The following is an 11,893-nucleotide window of genomic DNA, read 5'->3' on the forward strand; positions in this document are numbered from 1 at the left end:
CCAAGCTTCACTCACAATTTGCCTTATTTAGAGGCGGCAATAAGGATTTGTTACTGGTGCAGACACAGTTAGACACGATCAATATGTTAGCAAAGTCTCAATTGCTGTGCAGTTCTTGTCTTATCATCCCCACTTAAACAAATTAGATATGGTACAGAGTTGGGTTTGGGAAGCCTGACATGTGCATTACTATTTGGAAAACGCTTAGGGACTGATTACAAGTGGAGCGCAAAATTTTGTGCGCAAGCAATAAGGGGTTTATCACGGATTTTTGTGCTTGTCAGATTTACCACTGGTATTACGAGTTGAAAGTAAACGCGATAGGAAAAAGTAAATGCTTGTACACAAAATCGCGATTGAAGCTAGAATGATTACCGCGTCCTCAGAGCTCTGATTAAATGTTTCGCAAAACTCATAATAACACCATAGAATAAACGTTATATATATATAAAAAAAAAAAAAGCACAAAAAAACGTTATAAAGGCTTAAAGATATGAGGTCTCTGGTGTTAAAAAAAAAAAAAAAAAAAAAAGATGTATACAGTCATGGCAAAAAATATTGGGACCTCTGCATTTCTGTCAGACAATGCACCGCTTGCCCCAAAAATTGTTGTAATTACAAATGGCATTCACATGTTTATTTCTTTTGTTTGTATTGGTATGACACAAAAAAGTGGAGAAAAAAAAGTCAAATCTGACACATTCCACGCAAAACTCCTAAAATGGACTGGGCAAAATTATTGTCTCCCTTTAAAAATAATAAGAAATAATTGCATTACAAGTTTGTGATGCTCCTGTAATTGTTACTAAACTCGCCTGTATCAAACAACAGGTGCTGACAATATAGATATCACACCAGCAACCAGTTAAAATGGTGAAAAATGGACTCAACCTTTCTGTTGTGTGTCTCTGTGTGCCACACTGAGCATGGAGAAGAGAAAAAGCAGCAAACAATTGTCTGAGGAATTAAGAACAAAGATTGTGGGAAAACATGGACAATCTCAAGGTCACAAGTCCATCTCCAGAGATCTTAATATTCCTGTGTCCACTGTGCACAACATTGTCAAGAAGTTACAGCCCATGGCACTGTAGCTAATTTCCCTGTACATTGACGGAAAAAAAGTTGATCCAAGATTGCAACAAAGGATTGTTCAAATGGTGGATAAAGAACCTTGATCAACTTCCAGACAAATTCAAGCTGACCTTCAGGCACAGGGTACAATGTGTCAGCTCAAACTATACGTCACCATCTGAATGAAAAGGGACGCTATGGTAGGAGACCCAGGAGGACCCCACTGCTGACACAGACACATAAAAAAGCCAGATTGGAGTTTGCCAAAACTTAACTGAAGAAGCCAAAATCCTTTTGGGAGAATGTGCTGTGTACAGACGAAACAAAATTACAGCTTTTTGGTAAAGCCCATCATTCTACTGTTTCAGAAAAAGAAATGAGGCTTTTAAAGAAAAGAATAGTACCTACAATCAAATATGGTGGAGGTTCACTGATGATTTGGGGTTTCTTTTGCTGCTTCAGGCACTGGATGTCTTGACTGTGTACATGGCATTATGAAATCTGAAGACTACCAAAGAATTCTGTGGTGCAATGTAGGACCCAGTGTCAGAAAGTTGGGTCTCTGTCAGAGGTAATGGGTCTTACAACAGAACAATGACTCAGAGCACACATCAAAAAGCCCCCAGAAATGGTTTAAGACAAAGCACTGAAGAGTACTGAACTGGCCAGCAATGAGTCCAGATCCCAATCCCATAGAGCACCTGTGGAGAGATCTCAAAACAGCAGTTGTGAAAATAACCCCTTCCAATCTGAGAGACCTGGGGCAGTTGGCGAGAGAAGAGTGGTCCACAATTCCAGTAGAGAGGTGTAAGAAACTCATTATTGGTTACAGAAAGTGATTGATTTCAGTTATTTTTTTCAAAGGGGTGTGCTACCAAATATATAAAGATAAGAATGCCTAAACATTTGTGATTGCAACAATTTTCTGGGCGAAGTGGTGCATTATCTGACAGAAATGCAGGGGTGCCAATATTTTTGGCCATGACTGTATATCTATCTATTTATATCTATCTATCTATCTATCTATCTATCTATCTATCTATCTACAGAGAGTGCAGAATTATTAGGCAAGTTGTATTTTTGAGGATTAATTTTATTATTGAACAACAACCATGTTCTCAATGAACCTAAAAAACGCATTAATATCAAAGCTGAATAGTTTTGGAAGTAGTTTTTAGTTTGTTTTTAGTTATAGCTATTTTAGGGGGATATCTGTGTGTGCAGGTGACTATTAATGTGCATAATTATTAGGCAACTTAACAAAAAACAAATATATACCCATTTCAATTATTTATTTTTTACCAGTGAAATCAATATAACATCTCAACATTCACAAATATACATTTCTGACATTCAAAAACAAAACAAAAACAAATCAGTGACCAATATAGCCACCTTTCTTTGCAAGGACACTCAAAAGCCTGCCATCCATGGATTCTGTCAGTGTTTTGATCTGTTCACCATCAACATTGCTTGCAGCAGCAACCACAGCCTCCCAGACACTGTTCAGAGAGGTGTACTGTTTTCCCTCCTTGTAAATCTCACATTTGATGATGGACCACAGGTTCTCAATGGGGTTCAGATCAGGTGAACAAGGAGGCCATGTCATTAGATTTTCTTTTTTTATACCCTTTCTTGCCAGCCACGCTGTGGAGTACTTGGACGCGTGTGATGGAGCATTGTCCTGCATGAAAATCATGTTTTTCTTGAAGGATGCAGACTTCATCCTGTACCACTGCTTGAAGAAGGTGTCTTCCAGAAACTGGCAGTAGGACTGGGAGTTGAGCTTGACTCCATCCTCAATCCGAAAAGGCCCCACAAGCTCATCTTTGATGATACCAGCCCAAACCAGTACTCCACCTCCACCTTGCTGGCGTCTGAGTCGGACTGGAGCTCTCTGCCCTTTACCAATCCAGCCACGGGCCCATCCATCTGGCCCATCAAGACTCACTCTCATTTCATCAGTCCATAAAACCTTAGAAAAATCAGTCTTGAGATATTTCTTGGTCCAGTCTTGACGTTTCAGCTTGTGTGTCTTGTTCAGTGGTGGTCGTCTTTCAGCCTTTCTTACCTTGGCCATGTCTCTGAGTATTGCACACCTTGTGCTTTTGGGCACTCCAGTGATGTTACAGCTCTGAAATATGGCCAAACTGGTGGCAAGTGGCATCTTGGCAGCTGCACGCTTGACTTTTCTCAGTTCATGGGCAGTTATTTTGCGCCTTGGTTTTTCCACACGCTTCTTGCGACCCTGTTGACTATTTTGAATGAAATGCTTGATTGTTCGATGATCACGCTTCAGAGGCTTTGCAATTTTAAGAGTGCTGCATCCCTCTGCAAGATATCTCAGTATTTTTGACTTTTCTGAGCCTGTCAAGTCCTTCTTTTGACCCATTTTGCCAAAGGAAAGGAAGTTTCCTAATAATTATGCACACCTGATATAGGGTGTTGATGTCATTAGACCACACCCCTTCTCATTACAGAGATGCACATCACCTAATATGCTTAATTGGTAGTAGGCTTTCAAGCCTATACAGCTTGGAGTAAGACAACATGCATAAAGAGGATGATGTGGTCAAAATACTCATTTGCCTAATAATTCTGTACTCCCTGTATATATATATATATATATATATATATATATATATATATATATATATATATGTGTGTGTGTGTGTGTGTGTGTGTGGGTACGTATGTATTTATATGCGTATATATGTATTTACAGACATAAATACATATGTACACAATATATAGACAGTCATATATATATATATATATATATATATATATATATATATGCATTGGAGCCCTTTGCAGTTAAGTAGATGAAAACATGAAAAAACATTTATGCAATATTCATATTTAATAAAGGTTTTATCTATGTATTTACTGTAAATATGTCATAATCCAATGTTCTGCACATAGAATATGTTCTATGTATTTCTAAATATATATTCCTATATATACAGTATATCTGTATATATCTATGCCTATATATAATCCTATATATAATATATAATTATTAATAAATAGAACATATTCCTGTATGTGAAGAAAATTGGAATGTGGAATATTCATATTTTCATGTCAGATTAGCGCACATGAGAATATGCAATCTGGCTAGTGTGCAATTTTTTACAATTTTTTTTGCTCCATTGACTTTTATGGGGGAATAGGTTATTGTGCGCGCAATATTATAAGTTTGGCTTTTTGCGCGTATTGGGTTAGCGCAAGAGCAAAAACAGTTTACTTTCAATTCATAAGACGAGCGCAACATGACGACTGCAAAAAGCCGAACTTCTAGTGCAGAGAGAGAGATAGAGAGAGAAAGAAAGAAAGAGAGAAAGAAAGAAAGAAAGAGAGAGAGAGAGAGAGAGAGAGAGAGAGAGATAGATAGATAGAAAGAGAGAAAGAAAGAAAGAGAGAGAGAGAGAGAGAGAGAGATAGATAGAGAGAGAGAGAGAGAGAGAGAGAGAGGCGGCGGACAGAAATCAACCCGATCGGATACAATCGGGTTGATTGACACCCCCTGCTAGTGGCCGATTGTCCATGAATCTGCAGGGGGTGGTATTGCACCAGCAGTTCACAAAAACTGCTGGTTCAATATAAATGCAGACAGCGTATGCTGTCGGCTTTTATCGATGTGCAGCGGGCATGATACGCTACATCGTATCATATCCGCTCACACATTAGTAAATTTACCCCTTGGTATCTTTTGTTGAAGGAATAGCAATGCACTACTAGGAGCTAATGAAAAGGAGCCAATGAAAAGAGGCATATATGTGCAGAAACCAATCAGCAGCTAACTCCCAGGAGTACTTTGCTGCTTCTGAGCCTACCTTGGAATTATTTTCAGCAAAGGTAGAAATAAATTGGAAAGTTTAAAATTGCCTGCTCTACCTGAATTATGAAAGTTTTGGGTTTCACATCTAATTAAAGGCTCCATTTATAAAGCCGTGGAAGCAGCTTCTGAGCTTCTTCCTGATTGGTGGATTAAGCCAAGCAGGGTAATTGATAACCCCTCTTCTCACACGATTAGTTGCAGGATTGCCTAAAAGAGCTTTTGGGCAATGTTAGAGACAGTAAATTCAAATTTAAATTTTCATGATATAAATAGAGCATGCAATTTTAAACTTATCAATTTACTTCTATTATCAAACTTTCTTTGATGGCTTGGTATCCTTTGTTAAAGAGTTAATGTAGGTAGGCTTAGATGGGCTCAGGAGCGGGCACATGTTTTTAGTACTCTATAGGCAAAATTACAAGTCGTGCAACAATTCAATTGTGAAAACACGGCACGCATTATGGATATTTCACATTTTGGGTTACAAGCTATTACAAGTTGCAACAAAACGTATTTTGCGCGTGCGTTAAGCCTGGTAATGCAAACCGTGAAATTGCGTGCGCAATCACGTATTCCCCATAGAAGTAAATGAAGACAAATAGAAAACCCCCACAAAGACCTAAATATGTTGCCCAAAGCCCATGATGTATTTTCCTCGAAAAGAGTACATGAAAATGCAAATATTTCATATTGCGAAAATGTTTTTGAAACGGAATATGTTCTATTTATTTATAAGTAAATATTTCTCTATATATTTGATGATATTTGGACTGATATATCTTTTTATAACGAGATATGTATATGATTATATATATGTCTAGATATCTCAAGATCAACATGGGAATATCGCATTGAAAAATCCCTCTGAGATTATTAAAGGGACAGTCTAGTATAAATTAAACTTTCATTATTCAGATAGGACTTTTAATTTTAATCAACTTTCCAATTTACTTTTATCATCAAATATGCTTTTTTCTCTTGGTATTCTTAGTTTAAACTAAACATAGGTAGGCTCATATGCTAATTTCAATGTCTTTGAGGGCTGCCTCTTATCACATGCTTTTTAAATTTCTTTTCAACACAAAGAGACAGAAAGTACACGTGGGCCATATAGATAACACTGTGTTCAGGCACAGGGGTTATTTAAGATTTAGCACAAAACAATGCTAAATTTAAGACAATAGATACTAAACAGTCACAGTCATGTGATCAGGGGGCTGTAAGAAGATGCTTAGATACAAGGTAATCACAAGGTAAAAAGTATATTAATATAACTGTGTTGGTTATGCAAAACTGGGGAATGGGTAATAAAGGCATTAACTATCTTTTAAAACAATAACAATTCTATGGTAGACTGTCCCTTTAATGTGCATAAGATTGTAATGTCAAATATTTCTATTTCCTCCTTAGTTAAACATATCTCTATACGTATAAATCCATGTTTCTCTATGTATGTGTATGCCAATGTAAAATCCCTGTGTCGGCTTTTTTTCCCTAACACCCGAGATCTTGTATCTTTAATTCATAACTTTTGTTTGCAATATGTTATTTAATCATTTTTATTATACAGTGTTAATATAAGTGTAACTGTACTTTGTAATGTATTTTTTAAGTGTTTCGTGAAACATTCGAGTATGAAAAGGATTGTTGAGTAAAATGCGAATGCACGTGCGCAATCACAATTTTTCAATGCTTGTAAAACCTGTGCAAGGAAATTGATTGCAAAAAGATCACATCGCCCGTGGAAAACTCATAATGTGCTACCTGTAATCTTGCCCTATAGCAGCAGTGTTTTGCAACATTGTATCAGTGATATAAATTGTTGCAATCACTACTGCTATTGAGTACTAAAGACACTTGAATGGTGCTGAGCTCCTATGAGCCCACCTACATTTACTCTTTAACAAAGACTACCAAGAGAGCTAAGAACATTTGATAATGGAAGTAGATTGGAAAGTTGTTTAAAAAAAAATGCATATTTTATCTAAACCATAAATGTTTAATTTGACTTTTCTGTCCCTTTAACTACCACTGGGGATGCTTCCATCACTGGCTGCAAGTGCAGTCAGAAAAGTTCTGCCCACTAATTGTTAAATGGGGGTTTAAGAGTGTAATATAAAAAAAAGTAAAACAATATAGTATTAACAGCTAAGTAATTAAATATACACAAATGAAAAAAAAAACATAATTTATGTAAGAACTTACCTGATAAATTCATTTCTTTTATATTGGCAAGAGTCCATGAGCTAGTGACGTATGGGATATACAATCCTACCAGGAGGGACAAAGTTTCCCAAACCTCAAAATGCCTATAAATACACCCCTCACCACACCCACAATTCAGTTTAATGAATAGCCAAGTAGTGGGGTGATAAAATAAGGAGTAAAAAATCATACAAAAAGAGGTACTGGAAATAAAATTGTGCTTTTATACAAAAATTATAACCACCATAAAAAGGGTGGGCCTCATGGACTGTTGCCAATATGAAAGAAATTAATTTATCAGGTAAGTTATTACATAAATTATGTTTTCTTTTATGTAATTGGCAAAAGCTCATGAGCTAGTGACGTATGGGATAAAAATACCCAAGAAGAGTCACTAGAAAGGGAGGGATAAAATAAAAACAGTTATTTTCGCTGAAAAATTAAATCCATAAATCTTTCTCATAAATTTCATATAAATTACAAGAAAAAAACTTAAATCATACGCAGAAGAATCAAACTGAGACAGCTGCCTGAAGAACGTTTCTACCAAAGACTGCTTCAGAAGAAGCAAATACATGGATAGAGAGACCACTCCCCTGGATGAAAAGTCTGACGGCTGAGATAATTCGCTTCCCAATTGTCTACACCTGGGATATGTATTGCAGAAAATAGACAGGAGTTGAATTCTGCCCAAGAAAGTATTCAAGATACTTCTTTCATTGCTAAAGGACTGCGAGTCCCACCCTGATGATTGACATATGCCACAGTTGTGATATTGTCTGTCTAAAAACAAATGAATGATTCTCTCTTTAGTAAAGGCCAAGCCTGAAGAGCCCTAAGAATAGCAAGAGTTCTAAAATATTGATTGGTAACCTCAGCTCTTGAGGATTCCAAACCCCATGTGCTGTCAGAGACCCCCAGACAGCTCCCCAACCTGTGAGACTTGCATCTGTTGAAATCACAGTCCAGGAAGGATGAACAAATTAGGCCCCTTGAACAATAAGGTGATGGTTTAATCACCAAGTCAGAGAGAGTTGAGTGTTGGAATTTAAGAATATCAATTGTGATATCTGAGTATAATCCCTGCACCATTGATTAAGCATGCAAAGCTAAAGAGGTCTCATATGAAAACGAGCAAAGGGGATCGCGTCCGATGCTGCAGTCATGAGACCTAAAACTTCCATGCACATAGCAACTGAAGGGAATAATCAAGACTGAAGGTTTCGACAGGCAGAAACCAATTTCATTCATCTCTTGTCTGTTAAAGATTCATGGACACTGAATCTATCTGGAAACCTAAAAAGGTGACCCTTGTCTGAGGAATCAAGAAACTCTTTGGTAAATTGATCCGCCAATCATGTTTTTGAATAAACAACACAAGTTGATTCATGTGAGATTCTGCTAAATGTAAAGATTGAGCCAGTACCAAGATGTCGTCCAAATAAGGAAACACCACAATACCCTGCTCTCTGATTACAGATAGAAGGCCACCTAGAACCTTTTAAAAGATTCTTGGAGCTGTCGCTAGGCCAAATGGAAGAGCGACAATTTGGTAATGCTTGTCTAGAAAAGAGAATCTCAGAAACTGATAGTGATCTGGATGAATCGGAATGTGAAAATATGCATCCTTTAGTCTATTGTGGACATATAATGACCTTGCTGAACAAAAGGCAGAATAGTCCTTATAGTCACCATCTTGAAAGTTGGGACCCTTACAAAATGATTAAAAAATGTCAGATCCAGAACTGGTCTGAATACATTTTCCTTTATCGGGACAATGAATAGATTTGAATAAAAACCCATACCCTGTTCCAGAAGTGGAAATGGTACAATTACCACTGAAAGCTCTAGATCTGAAACACACTTCAGAAAGGCCTGAACTTTCACAGGATTTGTTGGAATGTGAGAGAGAATAAACCTTCTCACAGGAGGTCTTATTCTGAAACCTATTTGATACCCTTGAGAGACAATATTCTGAATCCAATTATTCTGAATGGAACCTGTCCAAACATCTTGAAAGAATAATTAAAAAAAAACTATACTACAGGAAAGTTTTCCTCTTTGAGAAGCACAATTGGACAGAAAGAAGCTACTTCCAGGTGGTAACTGTGCCATAGAACAAGCTATTGATGCTGCTGTTCGTTCCTGGCAGACTGCTTCTCTTTCTGTGTTGCATATGTAAATATGACCCTGGGGATAGTCTCCCTATGGGTGATGGGGGAAACCAGACGTGGAGGACTCCTTGCCCAATGTGCTTAGAGGAATATGGCTGCACCTCACTGATGAGGCCCACAGAAGGCCGAAACAATCGTCTGGGGTTGCCTTTTCCTTGTTCAGAGGAGAATTGCCTGGTATTTCGGGGCTGAACTGACCATGTCGGTGGGATCAGACTGATATACTACAGGAAAGTTTTCCTCTGTGAGAATCACAATTGGACAGAAAGAAGCTACTTCCAGGTGGTAACCATGCCATAGAACAAGCTATTGATGCCGCTGTTCGTTCCTGGCAGACTGCTTCTCTTTCTGTTTTGCATATGTAAATATGACCCTGGGGATAGTCTCCCTATGGGTGATGGGGGAAACCAGATGTGGACTCCTTGCCCAATGTGCTTAGAGGAATATGGCTGCACCTCACTGACGAGGCCCATAGAAGGCCGAAACGATCGTCTGGGGTTGCCTTTTCCTTGTTCAGAGGAGAATTGCATGGTATTTCGGGGCTGGACTGACCATATCGGCGGGATCAGACTGATATACTACAGGAAAGTTTTCCTCTGTGAGAAGCACAATTGGGCAGAAAGAAGATACTTCCAGGTGGTAACCATGCCATAGAACAAGCTATTGATGCCGCTGTTCGTTCCTGGCAGACTGCTTCTCTTTCTGTTTTGCATTGAAATCATTTAAATCTGCCCCCACCAGTAGAACTGGATTTAGGGCTGCACCTTCATGCAGTTTTAGGTGATGGCTTTGGTTTTTTAAAAGACTTAAAGATGGCTTCCAACTGGAGCCAGAGTCCTTAGGGGAAGGAGTGGTTTTCTGTTCTCTATTCTGATGAAAGGAACGAAACCGATTAGAAGCTCTAGTTTTACCCTTAGATTTTTTATCCTTGGGCAAAAAAACTCCTTTCCCCCCAGTAATAGTGGAAATAATAGAATCCAACTGAGAACCAAACAAATTATTACCCTTTAATGATAGAGATAGTAACCTAGATTTAGATACCATGTCAAAATTCCATGATTTGAGCCATAAAGCTCTTCTAGCTAAAATAGCCAAAGACATATTTTTAACATCAATCTTAATTATATAAAAAAAATAGCATCACAGAGAAAATGATTAGCATATTGAAGCAAACGAACAATGCTAGACAAATCAGAATCTATTTCCCGTTGTGCTAAGCTATCCAACCAAAAAGTCGATGCAGCCACATCATCAGCCATAGAAAAAGGCAGGCCTGAGAATACAGCCAAAATGTAAATATGCTTTCCGAAGATAAGATTCAATTTTACTATCTAAAGGATCCTTAAAGGAAGTACTATCTTCCATAGGAATCGTAGTACGCTTGGCAAGAGTAGAAATAGCCCCATCAACCTTAGGGACTTTTTCCCAAACATCTAAATTAGTCACTGGCAAAGGGTACAACCTTTTAAACCTAGAAGAAGGAACAAAAAAAGTACCAGGCTTAGACCATTCCTTAGCAATCACATCAGAAATAGCATCAGGAACAGGAAAAACCTCAGGAGTAATCACAGGAGCTTTATAAACAGAATTTAAACAGAATTTAAACGTTTACTGGATTTTTTATCAAGAGGACAAGACTCCTCAATATCCAAAGTAATCAATACTTCTTTCAACAAAAAACAAATATACTCAATCTTAAAAAGATAGGTTGATTTATCAATATCATCTGAAGCAGGATCTTCTGAGTCAGAGAGATCTTCATCATAAGTGGATATATCAGTATGTTATTGGTTATTGCAAAATTCATAAGTATCATGAGAAGTTTTTAAAGACCTTTTACATTTATTAGAAGGCGGAATAGCAGACATAGCCTTCTGTATCGCATCAGCAATATAATTTTTCATATCAACAGGGATATCATGTACATTAGATGTTGAGGGAACAGATACTGTACTAGTACTAATAGAAACATTTTCTGCATGCAAAAGCTTATCATGACAAGTGTTACATACTACAGCCGGAGATATAATCTCAGCTAACAGATACACTTAGCTTTGGTAGAACTGTGTTCAGGCAGCAGGGTTCCTACAGCAGCTTCTGAGACAGGATCAGATTGAGACATCTTGTAAAATGTAAAATAAAAAATAAAATTTAAACAAAAAAATATCGTATTTCCTCATATAGTAGTTTCAGGAATGGGAAAAATGCAAATGCTAAAATAGGCATAGCCCTCTGAGCATAAAGAAGGCACAGAGCATATAGGATGGGGGGTAAAATATAACAAAAAATGTTGGTGCCAATTATGATGCACAATGCAAAAGGAAGTATAACATGTTTTTGGCGCCAACAAACATCCGGAAATGACACAACTCGCATCATAACAGACGCAACTTTGCGTCAAACAACCTGGCATCAACTAAGACGCAGGAAATTACAAACTTGCGTCATCATAGACGCACATTTGCACCAAGAAAATTCTCACGCCAAAAATGAAGCAATAAATAACAGCATTTTGCGCCCTCGCGTGCCTAAATTTGCCCGCAAATTTTTAGAGAAACAAGTCAAATTGGAAAAAAGACTAAACCCCAGGTAAAGAGCC

Source organism: Bombina bombina, chromosome 7 (genome assembly GCF_027579735.1).
Source record: "Bombina bombina isolate aBomBom1 chromosome 7, aBomBom1.pri, whole genome shotgun sequence".
NCBI classification, from domain to species: domain Eukaryota; kingdom Metazoa; phylum Chordata; class Amphibia; order Anura; family Bombinatoridae; genus Bombina; species Bombina bombina.